This window comes from Carettochelys insculpta, chromosome 12, assembly GCF_033958435.1.
Source record: "Carettochelys insculpta isolate YL-2023 chromosome 12, ASM3395843v1, whole genome shotgun sequence".
Classification (NCBI taxonomy): Eukaryota; Metazoa; Chordata; order Testudines; family Carettochelyidae; genus Carettochelys; species Carettochelys insculpta.
Genome location: NC_134148.1, coordinates 6,794,528 through 6,820,241, shown reverse-complemented (window position 1 = coordinate 6,820,241; position 25,714 = coordinate 6,794,528). Strand labels below are relative to the sequence as shown.

General features: G+C 51.0%; 1 long non-coding RNA gene across 1 annotated transcript in view; it reads left to right on the top strand.

Moving 5' to 3' along the window:
- The window catches only part of LOC142019904 (uncharacterized), a 46,477-nt gene extending 21,595 nt beyond the window's left edge, over positions 1 to 24,882 (top strand). Inside the window, exons 2-4 of the long non-coding RNA XR_012647221.1 lie at positions 20,979 to 21,053; positions 23,198 to 23,386; positions 24,276 to 24,882. This is a non-coding gene — a long non-coding RNA (uncharacterized LOC142019904). The remainder of the gene's footprint in view (positions 1 to 20,978; positions 21,054 to 23,197; positions 23,387 to 24,275) is intronic.
- The last annotated feature ends 832 nt before the right edge of the window (positions 24,883 to 25,714 follow it).

Below are 25,714 nucleotides of genomic sequence, written 5' to 3'. Positions count from 1 at the left end.
CTCCGGCTCCGGGGCCTGCTGAGGCTCCTCAGCCGAGGTGTCAAGAGTGGCCGGAGGGGAGGAGGTGTGCCGGGGGCCCAGGATGTCCCTGAGCTCCCTGTAAAAGGGGCAAGTGACAGGGGCAGCCCCAGATCGGCCGGCCACATCCCGGGCCTGGGCGTAACCCTGCTGCAGCTCCTTCACTTTACTCCGGACATGGTCCAGAGTGCGGGCAGGGTGACCCCGGGCGGCCAGGCCCTCGGCCAGCTGAGCGAACGCATCCGCGTTCCGCCTCTTGCTCCCCATTACCTGGAGCACCTCCTCCTCACTCCAGAGCCCCAGCAGGTCCCGAAGCTCGGCCTCCGTCCAGGAGGGGCCCCGCTGCCGCTTCCCGGCCTGGCTCCTGCCCTGGGTGCCCTGGCTCCCCTGGCTCCCCTTTGGGGGGGGTTCCCTCAGGGCACTGGGGGGGCTGCCGGGCGGCCATGAGGTCCTTTGGGGGTCTCAGTGGCTGAAGATGAGCGTGCAGGTGAGCCGCGTGTTACTGCTGCTGTCTGCATGCTCTCTCAGCTTCCTGCACAGAAAGGGTGGGGGTGGGGACCTTTAAGGGGCCGCTCCACACGGCCACCATTGAGCTGAGGGGCTGGAGAGAGCGTCTCTCAACCCCTCAGCTGATGGCCGCCATGGAGGACCCCGCAATTTCGAAGTTGCGGGATGCACGACTACACGTTCCCTACTTCGACGTTGAACGTCGAAGTAGGGCGCTATTCCCATCCCCTCATGGGGTTAGCGGCTTCAACGTCTCGCCGCCTAACGTCGATTTCAACTTCGAAATAGCGCCCAACGCGTGTAGCCGTGATGGGCGCTATTTCGAAGTTAGTGCCGCTACTGCGAAGTAGCGTGCACGTGTAGACGCGGCTATAAAACCCTAAAAGGGACTGGGCCCAGTGGTATAACCCTCACCTGAATAAGAATGTACTCTGGCTTATAGTCCCCCCGATGTCCCACCTCTCTCGTGACTTCTTACCAACAGGAGGGAGAATGCCACTAACAGAGGAAAAGGAGTTTTTTTGGGGGCTGCCTAGGAGCATGCCCCCATCATGCCCTCATGGCTGTGGCAAGCAGCACTTGCCGCCTTCCCTGACAGGACCTCTGGGCAGTAAGAGTGTCTCTCCAATGCCAGGAGGCTTTCGTCTCCCACTGGCTTTGAAAACAAGCAGCTGGGCTGGACCAGGAGCTGCATAGAGCTGACTTCTATTTCTGAGGCATCGTTAAAGTGAGGGGAAGGAGGTTAAGACTCGGGGAAGAAAAAATCACGGCGCAAAAGGGAGAGCAATTGCTGAGGATAAAAACATGCTTCTCCTTGCCATTGCGTGGGCATAAAACGCCTCCCCTCAACATGTCGGCAATGGATCTGCAGCTGCCCTGTCTCCTTCATTTTTATTATTTATTCAAATGGGCTGAAACCCTGTGACTGTAATTAAAAGAAGAAAAATACATACAATAAAAAGATGTGTTCAGTGGCCAGGCGCTCAATGCAATGAAGCAAGAATGTGTTAAATACGTATTATTGCCAGTCTGCTGGGGGGAAAAATTAGAATTATTTGGCCTGGGAAAAAAAAGTTTTAATTATTTAATCCAAGGGAGAAAATAAGCAAAACAAACAAACAAAAAATTTGCACCCTGTGCCCAGAAACAAATGATACTCTCATGTAAGGGTTGGTTAATATTTGAATGGGACAGGCATCTAAAAATTTTGAATGAAGGACTTGTTTAATTTTGTATTGAAATGGGTAGGGATCTTTGCATTGATTTCAGTAAGATGTGGTTCAGGCCACATGATACCAGCAGCAGTTTTAACGTTGTGCCTGTGAATTACAATAGCCTTTTATTGTCTGAGTTCACAGCCTTTAGGGTTCGAAGCTCCTCATTTTACACAGTGTCGTCCTATTCTGTGCAGGTAAAGGAGCTTCAGGTTCCCAGGGTTCTGGAGACTCCTCTGCCATGCCATGAATTCTGGGCCTCTTGTTGAAGCCGTTGTGGGATCTGCAGAGGACAAAGGCAATCACAGCTTATAGAAAGGAACTAGGTGAGGAAATGACTTGATTGTGCTCTGTCATTACCTACGTAGGGAGGTGATTTGGGACGGGGTGGGCTCCGCAGCCTATCAAACAAAGGCATAATAAGATTCAGTGGCTGAAGTGAGACAAAATTGCAGTGGAAATAAGGTGTGATGTTCACAGGAAGAATAGGTCTCCATCAGAAGACCATACTAAGGAATGTGCTGCATTCTCCATCCCTTGTAATATTTAAAGAGTGTCTGGGGGACCTTCTAAAAGATACACTGTGACTCAGCCACAAGTGATTGGGTGAGGCGGAATTCCGAAGCTGGGGCTATGCAACAAATCTCATTAGAATGCTCCATACTGAAGCTTTTTGCCTTTAGGGTATCGTTGGCACCTGCATCCCAATCTTAGTCTCTCCTCTGAAGCACAGCTCCATGGTAGCTACTCTGTTCGAGACCTTTCCTTCAACCAGGAGTTTATTGATTATTATTTTTATAGTAATGCCTAGGGACCCTGTCCAAGTTCTGACCCTGGTGTGCTAGGTGCTGTACATACAGAATAAGAGACAGCTTCATGTACTGCATGCTAGGTGTGGCAGACCATAGGCAGCATGTTTCAAGAAGCTAGTGGAAGGCGAATATACTGGGAGCTGGCTCAGTGCCTTTTTGTTCCCCAGCTAGGCTTCCAGAATGCAGAGCTGCAACTGAGGCAGGCATTTGGGGCTTGTTAAGAAGGAGTCTGTGGCCAAAAGGCTAATTGGACACCTACTGCCAGATAAGGCCTTCTGGCTTGCTAGAAAAAGGTTTCCCCCAAGGCAGAGAGGGGGAAGGAGATGAGAAGAGGACCAGGAAGTGAGGCTGGAGGACTGCCTTTTGGAAGAGAGACGTGACCTGGCTAGGTACAGGGGGAAGTGCCAGAGGGAAGTGATGGGAGAAGTGGCCCACGGAAGGCCGCTGTGCTTCAGGCAAGGGAAAAGCCCCATCAGCTGCCTCCCATCTAGCGTCCCTGGGCTGAAGCCCAGAGCAGTGGGCAGGCCTGGTCTCCCCCCACCCTTCCTCTGGACAGCCACCCTTGTGGAAGGCCAGGGGCATTTGAACCTTCCGGAAGGAGCTTGCTTCTCTTCTTGTGACTTGTTTATGATGAGAATGGCTCAGTAAATAGAAACCCTCACCTCTGGAAATTTCCAAGACAGTGTGAGGGCCACTGTGAGTTTCTGAGTCACCCAATAAAATCTGCCAAGAAGTGCAGAAGCCCTGTGGGGAACGAATAGGGACATGTCACACAGGGGATAACAGGAGATGACTCCAGATTTCTAAAACTTAATTCTTTATTTTGAGAGCTTCTTATAGAGATGCTACAGCTGCACCTCCCACTCCAGCCAGAGTCACACAGACTGACTTCCTGGTGCCTCCTGTAAATGCTTCTATCCTGAAATATCCATTCCTCCCTCCTAGTTCCATGCTGTTTACAACATCCTTTCCTTCTATGCTGTGGTTGTGGTTTTTGTGCAAACATTTGCTGAGGCCAGAAGTTATAGGTACTTGGTGCACTGGAGGAACATGTCCTTTACCGCTGCAGCTTGATAGGCCTCAGAATCCTTCAAGTGTGCTATCTCCCACTTCTTATATCACTATTGCTCCTACCCTGTTTCTGCCTTCATTCAGTTAGTTGGCAGACTGTTGCTCCTCTCTGTTGTTTGTTTCTTCTGAATCTCCCACATCAGACCAGCTTACGACTCAAGCTCTGTCCATCTGTCCAGCCACACCACCGGCTATGATCATGTGGCTGCTGTCATTAAAAGGGAGCAAGTTTGTTCTGACTTTTTTCCAGGGTCGGAATTTCATGAGTGTACATCTTCTTCTTTCTCCATGTCTGCACATGTTCCAGGGAGGCTATCAATTGTCAGTCTTTCCTGGCTGGTGGATAACCCCCAGTCAGACAGTGTGGAAGTCACCAGACCCTGTTCCCCATCCACAGTCAGATGTGATTCTCTTTCAGCAGGGAAATCAGAAAGTTTGATATGGTGTAGAACAGACTTGTCAGCACAGAAACCAGGAGCAGTCAGTACAATCCAGCTTGGGGAGAGGAAGCCCAGAGAGGGTCCCTAAGCCAAGGTCCTGGCCCTCCTTCCTCCCTCTCCACCCAGACCAGACTGTCCCATGCAACAGCCCAGTTCCAATTCAAAGCAGCCAGGCTCCTCTGCTGTCCTGTGTCCCAGAGAAGAAAGGTGTCACCTGGCTGCCTAGGTTACAAAGGCAAGGTAGGACCATGGAGTACATGTGAGGAGTTATCATACCGAAAATCCCATCGCCACTGTGCACTGATGCTCTGCCTAGGGAACTGAGGCACACACCTTGGGTTATTTCAGGACAGTAGGAAACACATGCAACAAAACCAGGGGAATAAAATCCTCACACACCCACTCTGTCACAGCCCCCAGTTCATTTCAGGCCTGTCTGTATGCCTACGTGTCACGCATATATTGTCTTGTGGTGTCAGCTCTTAAATCTCCTGGGATAGCCTCTTTGTGGCTTTGCAATACAATCACATCCTATGCACACAGCTCAACCCTCACCTGGCTTTGCTCCTTGCCAGCCTGGGAGTACAAATCATATCCCCTCCTGTAGCCATCCCGTTTGGTGCTTTGTTATCATAGAACCCTAGGGCTGGAAGGGACCTCAAGAGGTCATCTAGTCCAGCCCCTGCTTTTCAAGCAGGATAAACCCCAACTAAGTTAAATCAGCCAGGACCTTGTCAAGACGGGACTTAAAAACTTCTAAGGATGAAGATTCCACAAACTCTCAGTGCTTAGAACATAAAGCTGCTTGCTGTGCAAACTGAGACCATTCAGGGTTTGGCCTGTACCACTTCTGAAATGGTGTTATGGAGATACACATCTCATAGAACTGGAAAGGACCTCAGGAGGTCATCTAGTCCAGCCCCCTGCCCAAAGCAGAACCCACCCAACTAAGTCACCCCAGCCAGGACTTTGTCAAACCAGGACTTAAAAACCAATAGGGATGGAGAAGCCACCACCTCTCTAGGCAACGCATTCCAATGCTTCATCACCCTCCTGGTGAAGTAGTTTTTCTTAATATCCAACCTACTCCTCTCCTTCTGTAACTTCAGACCATTGCTCTTTGTTCTGCCATCTGACACCACTGAGAACAGTTTCCATCCATCCTTTTTAGAGCCCCCCTTCAGGAAGTTGAAGGCTGCTATTAAATCACCCCCAATCTTCTCTTATGTAAGCTAAACAAGCCCAAATCCCTCAGCCTTTCCTCGTAGGTCATTTACTCCAGACCCTTAATCATTTTTGTTGCTCTCCACTGAACCGTCCAGATAATGAGCCATTGACCACTACCTGTTGGGTGCAACTGTCAAGCCAGCTTTCTATCCATCTTATAGTTCATAGATCCAATCGATATTTCCTCAACTCATGTGCAAGAATGTTGTGGGAGGCTATATCAAAAGCTCTGCTGAAGTCAAGGTATATCACATCCACTTACTTCCCCATGCCCACAGAGCCTGTTACCTCATCATAGAAGCTAATCAGATTGGTCAGGCACAACTTGCCCTTGGTGAATCTGTGATGAGTATTCTTGATCACTTTCCCCTCTTCCAAGAGCTTCAAAATGGATTCCTGGAAGATCCCCTCCATTATTTTCCCAGGGATTGAGGTAAGACTGACTGGTCTATAGTTCCCTGGCTTGTCCTTCTTTTCTTTTTTAAAGATGGGCACTACATTTGCCTTTTTCCAGTCATCCAGGATCTCTCCCGATCTCCAAGAGTCTTCAGACATAATGGCCAAAGGCTCAGCAATGACATCTGCCAATTCCCTCAGTACCCTTGGGTGCATTAAATTCAGACCCATGGATTTGTGTACATCTAGCCTTTCTAAGTAGCTCTTAACTGGTTCCTTCCCCACCAATGGCTGCCCTCCACCTTCCCATACTGCATTGTCTAGAGTCATAATGTGGGAGCTGCCCTTGTTCTTGAAGACTGAGGCAAAAAAAGCATTGAGTACTTCAGCTTTTCTTACACCATCTGTCACTAGGTTACCTCTTTCATCCAGTAATGGCCCCACACCTTCCCTGATAACCCCCTTATTGTTAACATACCAGTAGAAACCCATCTTGTTACCCTTCACATCCCTTGCCAGCTGCAGTTCCAACTGTGCTTTCACTTTCCTGATTACTGCCCGGCATTCTCCAGCTATATATTTATATTCCTCCTTAGTCAGCTGTCCACGTTTCCATTTCTTATATTCATCTTTTTTGAGTTTCAGCTGACCAAGGATTTCCCTGTTAAGCCAAGTTGGTTGCCTACCACATTTGCATTTCTTGCTATGCAGTGGGGTGGTTTGCTCCTGTGCCATCAGTAAGACTTCTTTAAAATACTGTCAGTTGTCTTGAGCTCTTTTTCCCTGTCATCTTCATTTCCCAAGGAATCTTGCCCATCAGTTCTTTCAGGGAGTGGAAATCTGCTCTTTTGAAATCAGGGGTCTATATTTTATTGCTCACCCCTCTTCCTTTTGTTAGGATCCTGAAATCTACCATCTGATGATCACTGCAGCTCAGGTTGCCACCCACTTCTATTTCTCCTACTAGTTCTTCCCTGTTTGTGAGCAGCAGGTCAAGTTGCGCACAGCCCCTGGTTGGTTCCTTCAGCACTTGTACCAAGAAGGTATCTCCAACATTCTCCAAAAACTTCCTGGATTGTCTGTGTGCTGCTGTATTGGTCTCCCAACAAACCTAGCAAGGAGGGCTTTAAACTAGGTCCATAGGGGAAGGTGACACAAGCCCTGAAGTAAGTGGAGAAGGAGTAGGGAACAATAAAGTAGGTTTCCTGTGTCTATCATGCCTCTTTTCTGCAGTGCATACACATTGAGGCTATGTCTACACTAGAAGTATCTGTCGACAGAAGTTACTGTCCACAGGGAAATCTCGACAGACCCTCTGCCTACAGATTGCATCTACACACAACTTACTCTGTCGACAGAGAGCTGCCAGGCTGCACTGCCCTCTGGTGCCAGAAAGCAGAATGGCAGCTCTGCAAAGGGGGCTGCCCAGCAACCAGAAGCCATCTCTGTCGATAGATGTGTCTATATTGCACTTCTGCCTTCTGTCGACAAAACTCTCTAGTGACACCCCAGCCTGAGAGTCTTTGGATCTATTGGTCACACTGCTGAGTCTGCCCTCTTCATTGGCAGGCTCTGCACACTCCATCCCTGCTGGTAGTGCAGCACTCCAACCATACAAACACAGGCTGACTTCCCTGTGCATTCTCCAAACTCTTTCCTCCTGCAACCTGTCCCTCACCCACGTTCAAGTTTTCGTATTGGTCCCTACTCCAAAGATCTTTCCCTTGAGAACCACTGAGTGTGCTATGCCTACACAGATGCTATCCTAGCACTTCTAGTTTAAACTTCAGATGGAAAATGAGAAACTTCCAGCTGATGGAAGCATGTTAGGATATTTAAAGTAAGTTGGGATCTAGAAACAGCCAATTGTTTTCTGGAGGAGGAGGGGCTGTTATTTGCTTCTGCATCTGACTTTAACAATCCCTCATTATTGGCCACAGAAAACAGGAACAGACTGGAACTGCCATCCCACCCTAATGATAATAATCAAAGCAGCTGAGGAATAAATGCATCTGGGCAAGACAAACTGCAATGCTTGATGTGAATGGCAACACCCAAGGGCATAAGCATCAAATGAAGGATTAGCCATGTTTGTGAAGAGCCTATTCTAGCAAGAAATTGAATGTGGCCCATCTGCAAACAACGGCGGATGGCTACCTCCGGTGTCATGCTCGAGAACCTGCCTTTTCCTGTCATTAGTTATTCTATTTGGAACTTGAATTCAGCAGCCTGGCAAACACACTGCTGCTTGATCACTAGGCTCTTTTATCCTCCCACAGGTCTTGCGTGTCAGGCCTAACTTGCTTAACATCGAAGGTGGGATGACATCAGGCATTTGCAGATTGGCATCGCCCTGCTTGGTGAACATGTGCGGTGCTGGAGCCTCAGCTGTGGCTAAGGAAGGATGGACATTGTTCATGAAGGCTGTACAAATCTGGTTCCAGAACTACACCTACACTACCCTGGAAGATCGACCCAGTCAGGGTTTGGTTTTGCACATCTGATAGGGATGTGGAAAACTGACCTACTGGGGTCGACATCGATCCCTGTATTCCTCATGAGACACAAGGAGTAAGGGAGGTCAACAGGAAAAGCTCTCCTGTTGACCTTCTTCAGGGAGTGTGACCAGATAAGTCGACTGCAGATACATTGATTCTAGCTACACAATTTGCCACAGCTAGAATTGCGTATCTGCAATAGATTTACATTCCTTAGTGTAGACATACAAGTTGACTTTGTGCTCTCCAGAATTTCTAGTGGTTTGGGTGTTGGTTGAGGCTTTGGGGTAAATCAGAGCAACCCAAGGGCTGCTCTAATGTATGACTGAAATTAAGGAGCTGTTTTAACAGCCAGAGGTCAGGCAGACATAAAGGATCCCTGGCTATGTCCCTTACTGTGAATGCATTCCCTATACCACTGAAATAAGAGCTCCTGAGAAATTGTATGTTACCCAGGAATCCACCTGCACTTGAGGGATCTTCTGGTGGTTTGGTAACTGCGTTTGAAAGCACCACTGGGCTCCTGAAAAAGTGTGTGTGTGTGTGTGTGTGTGAGGAAATCAAGGCAAATGTCTTGTCAGTTGGGACTAGTTATGATTCCCTTAATGTATCACCCCCAGCTGCACTGTCCAGGCATGATTTCCATGGCAGTCTTCTATCTGGTATATTGTTTGCTCTGCAGTTTGGGAAACTGCCTTGCAGATGGCAAGCTGGGAAGTCAAGGAAGGTTGCCCTAGTGGAGTCAATGCTCTCACATGCCGAGTAAAACCCTGACCCCTTCAAAGGCAATGTGCTTTTTTTTGCCATTGTGTCCAATGAAGCCAGGAGCTCTCTTCCAAAGTCTAAGGTCTATTCAGTCCATATGAATCCAAATGTTACCAAAAGAGACGTTCCCCCTTGAAAAACAGCCAAGGCCTCAGTTCTAAACTCTCTACAGTCCTGACCTAAAAGACCAGGTGTCTGAAATATCTGGGGTCATATTTGGCTGTCTCCTCTCCCAGCCTCCAACAAACGGCTGGTTACTCCACCTGCAGAACTGGGACTCTCTGAGAAAGGGATTTTTGTGCATAGCATAGTGGGGCCCACGGGGCTTCTCGACACCACTGCAGCACAAATAAAACCCAGTCATAAGACCAGATTAATGTCAGCAAGCCTTGGTGCTCCATTCAGTCTCCCAGAAAGTCCAATACTGAGCAAGTGAAGTGGCTGATTTGTAAATGTTTACATAAGAAATGCTCACGGTCTCTCTTTGCAGAGTCAGGCAATCTCACAATTCTCTCGCCTCTTTGCTGCATGGTGTCCCTGGCCTCTGTTTGTCAGAAGTTGGAAATGAATGCCAGGAGAGGGATCGGTTTGGTGATTCCCTGCTCTGTTCACTCCCTGTGGGGCATCTGGCATTGGCCTCTGTAGGAAGACAGGATACTAGGCTAGATGGACCTTTGGTCTGACCCCGTGTGGCTGTTCTCATGTTCAGCTGGTGGACAGCGGGGGACAGTCAGAGGAAGGAGTTCCTGTGTCCTACAGACAAAAGGTACGTTCCAATGGCAGAAGGATTGAGTTCTTGTGGGCTGATGCTGGACATGGACGGGGTACAGGCCCTACTGCAAGGATGAAATTCCTGGGTGGTCTGGTTGATGATCATGTAGGACAGACCCCAACGGGACACACCCTGACCAAGGGAAGTGAAAAGTCCCCTCTCCGCTATGACTTGCTGATACTGCCACCTCAGTGTTCTCCCCATTGTTGCCAGGACAGCCAGTGATAAAATCAGACCTTCCCACTGATGCCCAAAGAAGCTCAGCCCAAACCCAGCTCCACCACCCCCAAACTCTCACCAAGGAAGAAAGCCCTCGGGCCATAAATCAAATCTGGAGGCACTGAGGTTCCATAAACAAGCTTATTTTCTGAAGCCAGGGTGCATTACCTTATCTGTCACTTTATTGGGGTTTCTGAGCCATTTATTTTTATGTGTATACATCGGAGCTGGTGAGCTGGTGTTGGCCTGAGAGTATAAAACTGACAAGACATGGTAGTGGAGTGTGAAAACTGTCAGCAAAGCAGCAGCCTGTGAAATTAACATGGTATGGAAAGCATCAATGTTTATTTACTGGAAATATCTGGATGGAATGCACACACGGCAGAGGGCAGCTGTCTGGTGCCTCATGGCGTGGGGAGGGGCCTGCTGGAAGGTGACAGTGATTATATGGAGACATAGGAACTGCCAGCCTAGATTGGACCAGCTCGCCCAGTTTTCTGGCTGTCTGGGAGTGGCCAGTCTCAGAGGGTTTGGAGAGAGGAAAAGAACCCCACAAGAGATCGGTAATGAATGGGAATGCTCAATAATTTGATGAGGTGGTGGGAACCCCAAAGACTTGCAACACCAGAGGGGCCTCTTAAGGCCCTCTGTGTTATCGTCAGTGCGATGCTATGAGCACACCGCCTGATTCTCCCCTTGAAACCAGTGGAAGTTCTGTCACTTCCCAAGTATTTAACAGCTAAGTTCCACCTCTGTGGCAGCTACATTTCAGCAGTAGGAAGTCCTCTCCTTTGCGGTCACTTGATAACGAGCAGCACATCTCCATGTCACCCTCCTATTTGTGAGTCCGTTAATGGCTGACCAGCCCGAGTCTGGAGCCGCAGATCTTATCGCAGAAGGGGCAGGTGCTGGTAGCTGTTGGAGGGATGCAGGGCAGTTTTTGCCACTCTTTTCTTCTTCTTCTCTACGTCTCTTCCTCTGCACTGTGGTGAGACCTCCCAGGCTGTGCCACCCCCTAGGGGATTACTCTTGTCCACTGGGGATAGGCCTGGGCAAGGTTCTCCCAAGTGTCAAAACTGATGCTACACTTTTTCATGTGTGCCTTCAGCACGTCGTTATATCACTTCCTCTGGCCCACTACGCTCCCCCGTCCTTCCTCCCACTCGGAAAACAGAATCTATTTTGGGAGGCGCTGATCAGACACCTGAAGCACATGACCAGTCCAACGAAGTTGCTGGTGAATGATAATGGCTTCAATGCTGGCTATGTTCAGCTCTTTCAGGATGCTACTGGTCATGCACCTGTCCCCCCAAGAGGTAGGATTCTCCGTGGGGAAGCATTGATGATATTGTTCAAGTGCCTTCAAATGATGCTTATATGTTGTCCAGGTTTCACATGTGTACAGTAGCTTTGGAATAACCACTGCACAGCACACAAGGAGCTTTGTCTTGGCATACATGTCCTGGTTTTTGAAGACCCTTTGTCTCCGGTGGGCAAAAGCAGAGCTTGCGGTCTCAGAGGATGCTGGATTTCTGCATCAGTGTTGACTTTAAAGGAAAGATGACTTGCAAGGCATGGGAAATGCTCCATAGTTTCCAGCAGTTCTCTGTTGACTTCAATAGAAGGTACATGAGATTGTCCTGTACGTGAGAGTTGATGGAGCACCTTGGTCAAATATGGGAGGTAAAATATGCAGCGTGTACTCAGGTTGGTGGTTTGGCATCTCAGCTTAAACACCCTATATAAATGCTAGATCAATGCCACTCCATCCAAGAGACTGTTGCCATGGTGTCCCTTGGAGTGCAGACCCATACTGCATGTGGCGTTGGTACAACTGTTGCACGCCAGCTGGCCTGGCCTGACATTCTCATTTTGCGACTGGAGGTTGTCTTTTGGTGGTCTGACTGCCCAACAGAGGGAGGCTAAGGGTGGTGACAGACCCATATCTTCTCAGTCTGCTGTACTAAACTCTCTCTAAAAAGTATCAGAGAGGTGGCCGTGTTAGTCTGTATCTTCGAGAACAACAAGAAGTCCTGTGGCACCTTATAGACTAACAGATGAAGCAGGTCTTTGCCCACGAAAGCTTATGCTCCAAAATATTCGTTAGTCTATAAGGTGCCACAGGACTTCTTGTTGTCCTCCCTAGAAAGGCATCCTTGATACAAGTATAATTTCTGTGTTATAAGATGAAAATGGACACTGAACCTGAGTCACTGCTGCTTTGCACCTTGAGATGCCATTGGTACCCGTGGGACATGTATGCAGACTGCACTCGTGGCATTAAGGGTCACTTTGTCCTGCAGCTATCCAAAGTTGCATCAAGGGCTCATTCATGGCCTGGTTGGCCCAAGGTTGGAGGGGTAAAAAGGTGACATAGAGTCACCTTTTTCACTTACCCAGGTGTGGATACCCTCTGTGCTCAGGGTAGGCAAGGAGAGCAGATGTGTGGCAGTGGCAGTGGATAGCTCCCTTTGTCCAACAACTGCTCAAGAAAAAACATGATCACCCTTAGAAGTGGGTGAGTCTCAACAGAGATTGGCGTTCCATTCAGTTCTGTCAAAGCCCTGCCAAAGCTCAGCTGCTCAGTACCCTCTTTGCCCCAGAAACTGGCAGGAGCTCTGAAGAGAGCTGCCTCTCTGGTGGGATTCCCAGACCAGCCTGGTTCTGGCTGGGTTGCACGCAGTCAGGCACGGCCTGGGCTACTTCTCCATTTGCCCTGGCTGGAATCAGGAAGTGCAGAGGATCATGGGAAAGGAGGAGGGTGGAAGGAATCCGGCAAAAAAATAAATAAACCAAACCTCATCAAAGAAGAAAAGGAAAGAGCTTTGGGCCTGGCCCACATTTTGCCCTCACTCTTCACCAACAGCAGGAGGGAGCCACTCCCCAGCCAGTGGCCCCAACAGAGCCCATTGAGGGTTGCAAGACTCTGACTGCCAGGATGGTATTTGTTACATCTTAAAATCCTGACCAGCCAGCAGGAAATTTCCTTGAGGTGCTTTGCTGCTTTCTTGAAAGCAACACGCGCAGCTTTAGTCCTCTGGTTCTTCCCTCGCTCATAGAGGAACAAATTCCCTTCCCTGGTGGAGACACAGCCTCTCTTCACAGCAGGCTGAGGGCTCATGTGTAGCAGCGTCCCCAGAGCAGGAAGGCCCTTTGCACCTTTCTCCCTTTCAGCAAGTAAAAATAGGTGTCTCCCACCTGATTAGCTGCTGCCTTACAGCTTTTCAGGGAGCTGATCTGCCACCTGGGACAGTATTCCACGTGGCTGGGTGCCTGGTAAACCTGCTGTTAAAGGGCCAGGGAGTGGCTGTTAGTCACTTCAAAGTAGGCCTGATTCTCAACTTCACCAAGGTCTCTTTACATGGCTTCGGCAGGCCCCTGGCCACGCACCGCACTGTGGGGCTGATAGACCTAAGAATTAGACTCATGACACTTTCCTGGAAGGGTCACAGCTCAGTCTCAACTCACTGACTTCTGAAAGATCCAATGGCAAGCAATCCCACAATTCCCCTCTCCCTCAACCAGCAACTGACCCATCCCTGAAAGGATTATCACACCTCCTGACTGACCCACTATGGCCTACAACTGTGGCCTGGGCTCTGCTGACACCTGCTCAGCTATTTCTCTGCACTGAGTCACTTACTGACTAGAAATCTAATCTCACAGCATCCTGTATCATTGGCTTGCCCCTCTTTAAACTATCCACCTTCCCTCCCTGCGGGCAGCCCTCCCTTTTTCATGCCTGGAGCGCATTTGAGCTAGCAGCCTCGATAGAGGTACACGGCCATGCGCATGACTGCTACAGAAAAGCCCCCGACTTGCCTCTTTCTTTCCTTAAATCCGAATGACAAGAACCAGAAGAAAACCATTTCCCAAGCCCATGGCTGAGTGCCAGCTCTGATAAAAGGCCATAATTAATCTCCCCAGCTTTATTAGAATATCACTACAATTAACTTAGCAATTTTCTGTTGATCAAAGCCATTGTTCCCCACAGAATAGAGGAGGCTGGTGCTGCTGGAATTTGCATGGGCTGTGTTAAGCATGGATTGTGCCCTTGTTAATGTCATCTGGATCCAGGGCAGTGTGGCAAGTCTAGCAATGACCCTGCCAAGAAAAGGGAGTTTTAGGGATCAGAACTTCAGATTGGAGATGGGTGACGTATTTTGGATGAAAGTTTTTCACCGGGGCTATGGCTACACTGCATTCCTCTTTTGGAGAGGAATGCAAATGAGTTTGATCGGAAATGCAAATGAAGCATTGATTTTCAAATCTCACCCTTCATTTGCATAATCTCATGCGATCGCGTTTCTGGAAGAGACTTTTCCTAAAGCAAAAGCTCCTTCAGAAAAAAAAAAAAACGTTTTCGAAAGAGCCCTTCTTCCTAATTTGTTTCAGGAATAAGGATTCTTTCAAAAGCGGGGGATGTAGTGTAGACACAGTCCAGAAAATGCACATTTGGGGCAGCTGAAACACTGAGTGCATTCCAGGGCAGTTCGCCCAACTGTAGGGGTTAAAAAGAAAATTCCCCGCAAATAAAAAAGATTTTGGGTTTTTCTTCAAAATGACTTTTGTTTTGCGTGTGACTTCCACTTTATTTATTTGGCCGGGGGGGAAAGAGTTTAAAACCCCTCCGGAACATGGAAAGCAAAATGGTTCATTTCATTTCCAAGAAAAATATTTAATTCTACACCAAATTACTGGGGGAGGGGCGGCTTTTTTTTGTTTCATTGAAAAATGCTCATTTTGGATTCAACGTGAAACATTTTTTCATGCAGCCACTGAACTGAAAAAATGGTTCCTCCTGCACAGCTGTGTGTGGATGAGCTCACTGAGAGGCTCATGGCCTAGTGGGTAAGGCCAGGAGACCTACTTTGACAGCATTTAAGGACCAAGGGGACCGTTGCCTCTGGAGCATTCCAGGGCAGTACCCATGACTTGAGCCGCATCTACACGTGCCGGCTACTTCGAAGTAGCTGCGCCAACTTCGAAATAGTGCCCGCCACGTCTACACGTGGCAAGCGCTATTTTGAAGTTGACATCAACATAAGGTGGCGAGACGTCGAAGTCGCTATCCTCATGAGGAGATGGGAATAGCGCCCTACTTCAACGTTGAACGTCGAAGTAGGGCACGTGTAGCCGATGTGCGTCCTGCAACATCGAAATAGCGGGGTCCACCATGGCGGCCATCAGCTGAGGGGTTGAGAGACGCTCTCTCCAGCCCCTGTGCTCTATTGTCGCTGTGTGCAGTGGCCCCTTAAAGCTCCCCGCCCCTGCCTTCCTGTGCAGGAAACTGAGAGAGCGTGCAGGCGGCAGCACAGCCATGCGGCCTGCCTGCACGCCTCCCTGCACCCCAGAGACACTGCCCCGCTGCGATGGCCCCCCGCCAGCCCCCCAAGCGCCCCCAGGGCACCCCCCCCAAGGGAAGCCAGGGCTCCCAGGCTGGCAGTCAGCCGGGGAAGAGGCAGCGGGGACCCTCCTGGATGGAGGCCGAGCTCTGGGACCTGCTGGGGCTCTGGAGTGAGGAGGAGGTACTCCAGGTAATGGGGAGCAGGAGGCGGAACGCGGATGCATTCGCTCAGCTGGCCAAGGGTCTGGCCACCCGAGGTCACCCTGCCCACACTCCTGACCATGTCAGGAGTAAGGTCAAGGAGCTGTGGCAGGGTTACGCCCAGGCCCAGGATACGGCCAGCTGATCTGGGGCTGCCCCCGTCACTTGCCCCTTTAACAGGGAGCTCAGGGAAATCCTGGGCCCCCAGCACACCTCCTCCCCTCTGGCCACTCTTGACACCTCAGCCGACAAGCCCCAGCAGGCACCGGAGGTGGAGTCCGCCCCGGAGGCCAGCCCCGCACCCCAGGGGCCAACCCAGGAGCCCACCCCTGGGATGCTGGAGGAGGGGGAATCCTCCTCCAGTGATGGGGGGCTCCGGATCGCCATCCCGTCCCGGAGCTCCAGCAGGGCGTCTGCCCACAGGGTGTCCCCCAACTGTGGGAGCGGACCGTCAGGTATGTATTCCCCCGGTGCACACCCCCGGGGTTGAGGGGCGGGGGCAACAGACATGACCAGGGCCCTCCATATGCCCAGATGACCATGGCCCCAAGGACAGCAGTAGTATGTCCCTCAGAAGAGTGCATCAGCCCCTGCCCCCCCAGCACAACAGTACCATGCCCCATCCCTGGGGATGGGGGGAGCGGAACCTAGGGTCCCACGGGGGAGGGGGTGGGACACCCATCATCATCAGCAGCATCTCCCAGGGACGGGGATGGGGAACCAGCAGCAGAGGGGTGGGGGGACAAGGGCCGCGGCTCAGGGCCCACACTAACAGCTGTCTCCACTCTTCTTCCCCCCCGCCCCCCGTGTTCTGCAGCTGCACCATCAGAGGGACCAGAGAGCGCTGGCGAGGTGTCAGTGGTCCCGGAGAGCCCACCAGGGCCATCACTGCAGGCCAGCCCCTCGGCAGAGCACCGACCAGCCCCAGGGCGGGGACGACGGAGGACCCAACACCACCCCCGGACGGCGACAGACTCCCAGCTGCTGGCAATCCTCTGGCGGCAGCTGGAGGTCTCGAAGCAGCGCCTGCGGGTGGACGAGCGGCGCCTCCATCTGCAGGAGCGGGCGCTGGCCTGGCGCCAGGAGGCATGGGGGGCCTTTATGCGTATGTTTGAGCGCATCGTGGACTACCTGGCCCCCCCATGCCACGCCGGCTGCTGCTCTGCCTGCCCTGCCTGCTCCACCCACTGCTCCACCCGCCATCCCACCGCCGTCCGCCACGGAAGGGGCCTTCCGCCGAGGGGGACCTGGGGCCTGCTGACACCCGCCGGCCGTATCTGCCAGTTCACCCGGCCCCCAGCCAGCCCCGGCCAGGGCCGAGGCCGAGGCGAGGGTTGCGCCCGCCAACCCCCAGCGCTGGACATTAGGAGGTGTGGGGCCCAGGACGTGGCCCCCCCTCCCCCTTTGTACATATCCCCTTTATTTATGTTGTATATAGTTTGTATTAGACCCCTGTTATTTTATGATACCTGCCCCCCCCATGTAAATAGTTCTCCCCTTCCTTGTGTTCCACTGTTTTTTGGTTATCATATAATATATAATATTTATATTTGTAATAATAATATAATAAGAAGAATTCACCGTTTTGTGGTTTCACGAACAACAGGTCTATTTTTATTTGCAAGAAAAGTGGGGGGGGGTTGTGCTCTTGGGTGCTCTGTGGTGTGGGCGTAGGGGCAGGGAGTGTTGTGGAGGATGGGGGGGTACAGTGGGGGGGCCTGCCAGCATTCACCCCGCGGCCTGGTCGAAATGGGCCCGCAGGGCCTCCCGGACCCGGATCCGCTCAGGGTCCACCTGGCAAATGGGGACAGCGGTTGGCTGCACGTCAGCCCTGCCGGCCTCCACAGCCCAGCCCTGAAAGAAGGCCTCCCCCTTGCTCTCCACCAGGTTGTGGAGGGCGCTGCACGCGCCCACTAGCTGGGGGATGTTGGTGGGGCCCACATCAAGGCGGGTGAGGAGACACCTCCAGCGCCCTTTGAGGTCGCCAAATGTGCGCTCAACCACCTGGTGCGCATGGTTCAGGTGCGTGTTGAAGCGCTCCTGGCTGGCTGTGAGATAGCTCGTGTAAGGGTGCATGAGCCAGGGCCGGAGGGGGTACGCCGCATCTGCAACGACGCAGAGGGGCATCATGGTGTCCCCCACAAGGATCTCCCGCTGGGGGGATGTAGGTCCCCACCTCCAGCCGGCAGCACAGGCCCGAATTCCAGAATATTCCGGTGTCGTGGGTGCTGCCAGGCCAGCCAACATAAATGTCCAGGAAGCGGCCCCGGCTGTCCACCAAGGCCTGGAGGACCACCGAATGGTAGCCCTTCCTGTTCAGGAAGCGTCCTCCGCTGTGCTCCGGAGCTCGGATGGGGATATGGGCCCCATCCAGAGCCCCAAAGCAATTTGGGAAGCCCAGGCTGGCAAACCCCGCGATGGCGGCATCCAGGTCCCCAAGCCGCACAAGCCCGTGGAGGAGCAGGGCGTTGATGGCACGGACGACCTGCAGGGGAAGGACATGGGAGAGCATCAATGAGGGGTGTGCAGGGTGTGTCTGGCCCTCCCCTCCCAGGGCTCCCCTCTCCTCCACCCCCAGGGTTCCCCTCCCCTCCCCTTCCAGGGCTGCCTCCCCCTCCCCATGGGTCCTCTTACCTCCATGAGGACAGCCCTGACAGTGGCCTTGCCGATGCCAAACTGCTGCCCCACGGATCGGTAGCTGTCTGGAGTGGCCAGCTTCCAGACAGCGATGCCGACCTGTTTCTCCATGCTGAGGGCACGCCGCATGGCGGTGTCCTGGTGCCTCAGTGCGGGGGTGAGCCACTGGCAGAGCTCCAGAAATGTCTGCCGGCTCATACGAAAGTTCTGGAGCCAGAGGTCGTCGTCCCACTCGCCGAGCACCAGCCGCTCCCACCAGTCAGTGCTCGTGGGGCAGCTCCACAGCCGGTGGCATGTGCAGCGGGGGGGGGTGCGGGGGGCAGCAGGGTCTGGGGTTGCTTTCTCCTCCCCTGGGGGCAGCTCCTCTTCCACAAATAAAAGGTGCTCAGCTGCCTCCTGCATGGCATTGAGCAGGGCAAGCACTGCTCCTGCAGGGGTGGCTGGGTGGACCTCTGGCTGCTGCTGCTGCTGCTGCTGGGGGTCCATAACTGCTTCGCCAAGGTATGCGTGCCTATGGCTTTGCAGACCGCGTGCTGTGCAGGCTGAGTGTGTCTGGGAGGGGCCCTTTAAGGGAGAGGCTAGCTGTTGCCCCGGAAGTGCTAGTCCGCCCTGTGACCCTGTCTGCAGCTGTTCCTGGCACCCTTATTTCGATGTGTGCCGCTTTGGCGTGTAGACGCTCCCCTGCAGCACCTCCTTCGATGTGGTGCTGCCCAACGTCGATGTTGAACATTGATGGCACCAGCCCTGGAGGACGTGTAGACGTTATTCATCGAAATAGCTTATTTTGATGTCGCTACATCGAAATAAGCTATTTCGATGTAGCATACACGTGTAGACGTAGCCTTGAGGAGGCACATAACTTTGCTCTGGGAGCGTGATAATTTGCTGCTGGCCTATACCAATAGTAACCCTGTTCTCTGGGCAATCTGAAATCTCTGAGTGCCAGAAGCTGGAGGGAAAGGCAGGGTGGAACACTCCAGAATTGCCCTGTTCTGTACATTCCTCTTGCAGGATTGGTACTGGCCGCTGCTGGAGACAGGTTACAAGGCTAGATGTACCATTGGTCTGTCCCAGTAGGGCTGTTCTTTACAACAAATCATTATCTTGCCTCCTGCTAGTTGGAAGGTTGGATGGGGAGGACCCAAGACTGTAACCATACTCCAACCATCCTTGCCCACCTGCTCCAGGAGGATGCATCACATCCCTTATTCTTCAGACCTCAAGGTCTGAGGAGCTTAGAATCATAGCAATAGAGGCATGGAAAGGACCCTGATAGGTCCTCTCCTCCAGGTCCATGCACTGAGGTGGGGATAACCATTAGTTAGACTGGGGGAGTGAGCAGTACTTTTTGATGTGTGTGTGGGAGGGTCACTCCAAGAATTTGGTAAGTGGTCAGGGCTGCACTCTTGTATGATGTTAATGGAGCAGATGTGGGGTCTGGGAGCGAGGGTGGGCTTGGAAGGGAGCTTGGAGTAGTGGATTGGGATGCAGGAGAGGGTGTGAGGGTGTGGGGGGAGTTTGCGTGAAGGAGGGGGTTGCGACCAGGGGCATGGCATTGGGGTGCAGGGTCCAGGAAGGAGTGCGGGGTCTGGGTGGTGGTATGGTTGCAGGAGAGGATTCTGACCTGGAGAAAGGGTGTAGGAGGGGATGCAGGGTCTGGGAGTGGATTGTGACCTGGAGCAGGAGAGCAGGAGGGGGCACAGAGGGTTTGGGGTTTTGACCTGAGGCAGGGAGTTGGGGCGCAGGAGGGGGGTGGGTGTTATGTGTAGGCTCTGACCAGGAGGTGCTTACCTCAGGCAGCTTCTGGCCAGAAGCCTAGCGGGACCCTCAGGCAGGCTCCCTGCCTGCTGCTTCCCCACACACTGCTCAAAGCAATTGGCTGTGGGGTACAGGTGTGGGAGGAGCTTCTGTGCATTGCATTCACCACAAGCAGGGCCTAGAACAGCTCTCTTCGGCTGGTTTCTGGCCAATGGGAGCTGTGAGATTGTGCTGGGGGTGGGGCAGCATGTGAAGTTCCCCTGCTGGGGCATGCAGAGAGGCCCGTGGCCCCTGCTGCTGCCTGCTTTGAGCCCTGCGCAGGGATGCAGCAGGCAGGGAGCTTGCCCGAGGCTTCTGCTGGGCCACAGGACAGTGGCAGGCTGAAGCCAGTGATTTAGTGGCTCGGGTCCAGCCCATGTGACATATTTTGCCTGCCCCCGATCTAGATTCTCTCTGACCACTATTTTTCTAACTTGAAAATCTCTAATGATAGAGATTCCACAACCTCCCTAGGCAATTTGAACCAGTGTTTAACAACTCTGGCAGTTCCTAAGCTTTTCCCAGTGTTTAACCTATACTTCCCTTGCTACAATTTAAAGCCATTACTTCTTGTTCTACCCTCAGTGGATAAGGAGAACAATTTATCACTGTAATCTTTTAAACAACATTATTGTTCTCCCCTTAGTCTTTTTTTCTCCAGATTAAAAAAAACAAACAAAAAAACCAGTCCTTTGCTCCCCAATCTTTCCACAATAGGTCAGGTTTCTAGACTTCAATAACTTCTCTGACATGCAGTGCCCAAAACTGGACACAGGACTCCTTGTAAGGCGTTGTCAGTGCGGAAGAGCGTGGAAGAATTACATCTTGTGTTTTGCTTACAGTGCTTCAGCTCATACATCGCAGGATGACGTTCAGTGTTTTGTTTTGTTTTTTGCAACAGTGCCACGCTGTTGACTCATCTTTAGTTTGCCATCCACTGTATGCCTCAGATCCTTTTCTGCAGTCCTGGGCAGGGCTTTTCCCATGTTGTAGTTATGCGGCTCTTTGCACTTTCCTGTTTTGCATTTGTCCTTATGGAACTGCCTCTTTATTTCAGACCATTTTGCCAGTTTGGTCAGATGATTTTGCATTTCATTCCGCTCCTCCAAAGTCTTTGCAGCCCCTCTCTCAGGTTGGTATTGTCTGCAGATGTTATACTCCCTTTCATGTGCATAATGGTACAGGGCTGGGGGGAAGAGGGCATTATTTTCCATTATGCTGCTGAATAGACATGAAGTCCAAGCTTTAATCTAGCCCTCAGTTACCTGAATTGTACCTGCAGATACTAAGGGTGAAAAATTGTGCCCCCAAGTTGCACAAAATGGGAGGCTGGAGGTTTGAAATCTGGGCCTATATCCTCAGTGCTTTCTTTCCTTTTGGTGTTGCGTGAGGCTGCTTCTAGCCAGCAGACACATATGCTGTATTCAAAAATGTGATGCTGAGCAGGAGCGAATGCACCTGGGAGGCTGCATTGCATAAGCCCCTGTCACAGACACGTCCTCAGTGGCTGCTTCTCCAAGCCAGCCAAATTGATTTTTTTCCTTTAAGCAGAAAGAGCATCAAAGCATTTGTTCTGAAAGCAAAAAGCACCAGTCTGCTGGACGTTGTATGGAGGTAAACCAGAGCTAATGGGGCTGACACCGTGGGAGCACCAGGACCTTACTGGGGTCTCATTTGCATCTCTGTAGATCGGGAGCAAGAACCTTGAGGATCATAGAGCTACCTCATTGTAAAACCGACGTAGCATAGAACCTGGTCTCAAACATCAATTGTCGAGCTGTCAAACCATTTTGCTCCCTCTTGCAATGAAGGATGAGGCATTTGAACATCCATTATTATTATTATTATTATTACTATTATTGTTAAATCTCATGCATTTGAATTGTCACACTTGAGAGCCCTGGAAGTTAAAAAAAGACGGCCCAATTTTGGGACTAATTAGCCATCAAGGAGAAAGGAACAGCTGTTCCAATCCATTAGCTCAATCCAGATATCACTGACACCCATGCAGCTAGTTGGCAACACTTCAGTTGCCGTCTTTACCACAAGTCCTTGGCCACAAATTCTTAACTTCTGAGCAGGGGGAAATGGAATTGGCTCATTTTTGAGTTGTGAATCAGGCACACACAGCGATGGGTCTCACAGGTCACTGCTTTTTCAACCAGTGTGCAGCAACACACTGGGTGTGCCGTGAGAACTGCCCAAGTGGGCCAAGACATTTCCTCAGTTTCCCATCAGTCTGGTTCTTCGCCGACCCATCATGCTGATAGGAATAAGGGGAGTTCCAAGTTGGTGGGGTACCTTTAGAAAAAGGACACCCATCTGGCCAAGTCACGCAGCAGCGAAAAGCAGCAATTTCAAAGCATTGTGGCCACCAGCATGCTAATGGGGCGCTGAATATGCGTTTCAGCACCTCATTAGTATTCGTCGATCTGGCCATTAGCATGGCCATTTCGAAGTTTTTGCCAAGTGTAGACACGGCCACGGAGAAGCCACCTTAATTACTGTGGCCAGGTCTATGCTAGGGGATAAAATTGAATTTAAAGGTCTTCGGTGAATTTTATAAATGAACAGTCTTCACCGCAGCACTCAACAGGCTGATTTTAAGGGGCTCTTGAGGTCGACTTCTGTAGTGCCGAATTCACTGGGATTAACTCTGAAAATCGATTTTCCAATGTCGACTTACACTAGTGCAGATGGAAGCATTACTAAAATCGATATTATTAGCCTCCAAAACTATCCCACACCGTCCCTCAATGTGTCCTTTCTGGCCATTGCTTCACCTTCGCTGCCCTCCAGGTGAGCAGGAAGTAGGTGACAGGAAATGGTGGCCATCAGCCTGGGAATTTTGATTTCACTTCCTTTCCTCTCTGGCCAGCATGGTGAGCAGACATCACGAGCACACCTGTGCAGCACACCTGCTAGCCATGAGTTCCCAGGGTCACAAAAGAGCCCCAGCATGGAGCCATCAGGAGATCCAGGACCTCATCGCTGTGTGTGTGTGTGGGAGAATCTATCCTCATGCAGCTCAAAACCAGAAAAAGAAATGACAATATTTATGCAAAAATATTGCAAGGTATGATTCAGAGAGGGTACATCCAGGATGCTCAGCTGTGCCACATTAAAATTAAGGAGCAGAGGCAGAATTACCAAAACAGCAAAGAAGCTAATGGTTGGTCTGGGTCATCATGCCAGAAATGCTGCTATTTTGATGAGATTCATGCTTTGGGGACAGACCCAGCATCTTCCCCCTAAAATGCATGGACTTCTCGGTAGGTGTTGCTCAGCAGGATGGTGAAGCGAGGTCTGAGGAGGTGGATGAGGAAGAGTTGGACAACAGCAGGATGCGCTCCAGTGCAGAAGCTGATCCCGCAAGCCAGGATGTGTTTGTCATATTGGAGCCCGTCCCGTCATCCCAGGAGGAGGTGTCGGAGGCAGACTGGGATGCTGGAGAGGGCACTTCTGGTGAGTATGCTTTTTTTCTACTGATAGTAGTATGGTGCAATCGTAGCAGGGAGGGGGTATTTATGCACATTTCCCTTAGAACATTATATTAATATTTCTGATGATGGAGCACTGATCCTGTTTGGAAATCTTGCTGAAGCTTTTAGACAGGAACTTTTGGATTCTCTTCATCAGATTTTTGGGAGACCTGACTTATTCCTGCTTCCACGGTAAGACACCTTGCTACACCAGTACGTAATCTGGTATCCTGGCCCCACAGAGCATTCTTGCAACTTTTCCAGCATTGTACCTGGACTGGACCAGCAATCTTTCCTTATCCCTTTTTCTTATTCTGAGGAGGCTGATGTCTCTTTTGGCAACCTAGAATGCATGGGAAGTTTTGTGAGCCACTGCAGTGACTTTTAACTTTTTTTTTAACTAAATCCTGGAACAACCTGCTTTAAAATCAAGGCACTGCTTTAAGAAGCCCACATGGCGGCTCCCCTCTCCCGCTCTGGGCTGTTGTCTGGTCAAGAGATGTTGCAAGCCCCCACAAACCTCCTGGGCTGGGGGTGATTGATTGGATGCATGGTACAACCCCCACTGCTCAGTCCCATGCCCCTTCCAAATGGCAGAAGGGGCACTTCCACGTTATTTTTTCCCTGTGAACCAAAGGTGGCTTGCCATTGGGTTCAAGGTAAATGTCAGCTGCAAGAAGAGCTTGAATTGTTCTGCATGGAGTCATGCATTCTTTAGCCTTAAGTGTCCACAGAGTGACCTTGCCATGGCAATACGTTCTTCCACAGAGACTTACAGCCATTCATTCTGTCAGTATGATCATTGTTCCAAGTAAAGACAAAAACATTGCTATTGACAATGCTCTTAGTATTTCAACATGTTTTTTAAGCAGGAATCAGCCTTGAAAACAGGAATCAGAGGATTTCTGTCCCCATTCTCCCTGACCTGGGGTTGCCCCAAATGCGGAGGAGGAAGAAGAGTCATCAAGAACTGACAGTGGATTATTTTGAAGTGGCAGGAAAAGAAAGAGAGGAGCTGAGAGATTGGAGGAGAGCCATGGTGGATAATCAGACTAAAATGCATTCTATGATTCTGTCCTTAATGACCAGGCAGATGGAGATCATGGAAGCAATGCTTCAAAAAGCCTCTATGAACACTACACCCCCTGTGCAGTACATGTCCCATTTCATGCCACCCTTTCCATACTCATTCCCCTCCCCCGGTCTTGGCTTTGTATCCCCTGGCCACTCCAGGCCCCCTATTTCAGCTCTCCCTCCACACAATCAGTTGCCTCCCCTGGTTGGGGCTGTGCATCCCTCATCCAATCTATGTCCCACCCTTTCATGCCTCCTCCCTCTGCATATTCTACATCCTCCCCTCAATAGAGCCCCCATGGAGATCCCTGCACTCTACTCTCACGGGATCACCCAGAAGGCAGCGTCTCTGACTTCATTAGCCTTTTGTTTTCCCTATACCCATCACTCTGCCAGTAGGGCCCCCTGAATAAAAACATTGTGGGTTGGAAGAGGAAAGTTTCGTTTATTAATTAACATGCTTCAGGTCCAGACTTTGGGGTCAGGTGTGGTGGTAAGGACTGTCATGTGGTTGGAGGTGGTTTCATAAAGGGCAATCAAACAGAATGGGGGGGGAATGCTAGTTAACAGCAGGAGATTCAGGGCCCTGCATGTTCATTCATCAACTTGGTTTTTCAAGGCATCCCTGATTTTCATTGCATCTTTCTGTGCTTTCCTGTTTGCCCTTGTGTCCAGCTGTTGATAATTACTAGCCAGGCGATCCGCCTTTGCCCCACATGCTGGCATGACATGATCCCCCTTTGCCTCACACATACTATGAAGAATACAGCAGCCCCAATGACAAGGGTATTGTTTTGTTCACTGAACTCTAAGCGGGTCAGAAGGCAGCTGAACCTGGCTTTTAAATGGCCAAAGGCACATTCTACCACTACGCTGCCCCTGTTCAGCCCGTAGTTGAAGAGCTGCTTACTGGGGTCCAGGCTGCCTGTGTATGACTTCATGAGCCAAGGGAACAATGGGTAATCAGAGTCACCAAGAATCACTATGGGCACTTCCACACCCCCAATGGTGATTTTCTGGTCTGGGAAGAAAGTACAACTCTGGAGCCTTATAAACAGACCAGAATTCCTAAGCATTCATGCATCATACACTCTTCCTGACCACCCCACATTGATACCAGTGAAACCACCTTTGTGATCCACCAGTGCCTGCAACACAATAGAGAAGTAACCCTTGCAGTTAATGTACTCTGAGGGCCTGGATGACAGCCCCCACTGTAGATTTTCCCACTCCAGAC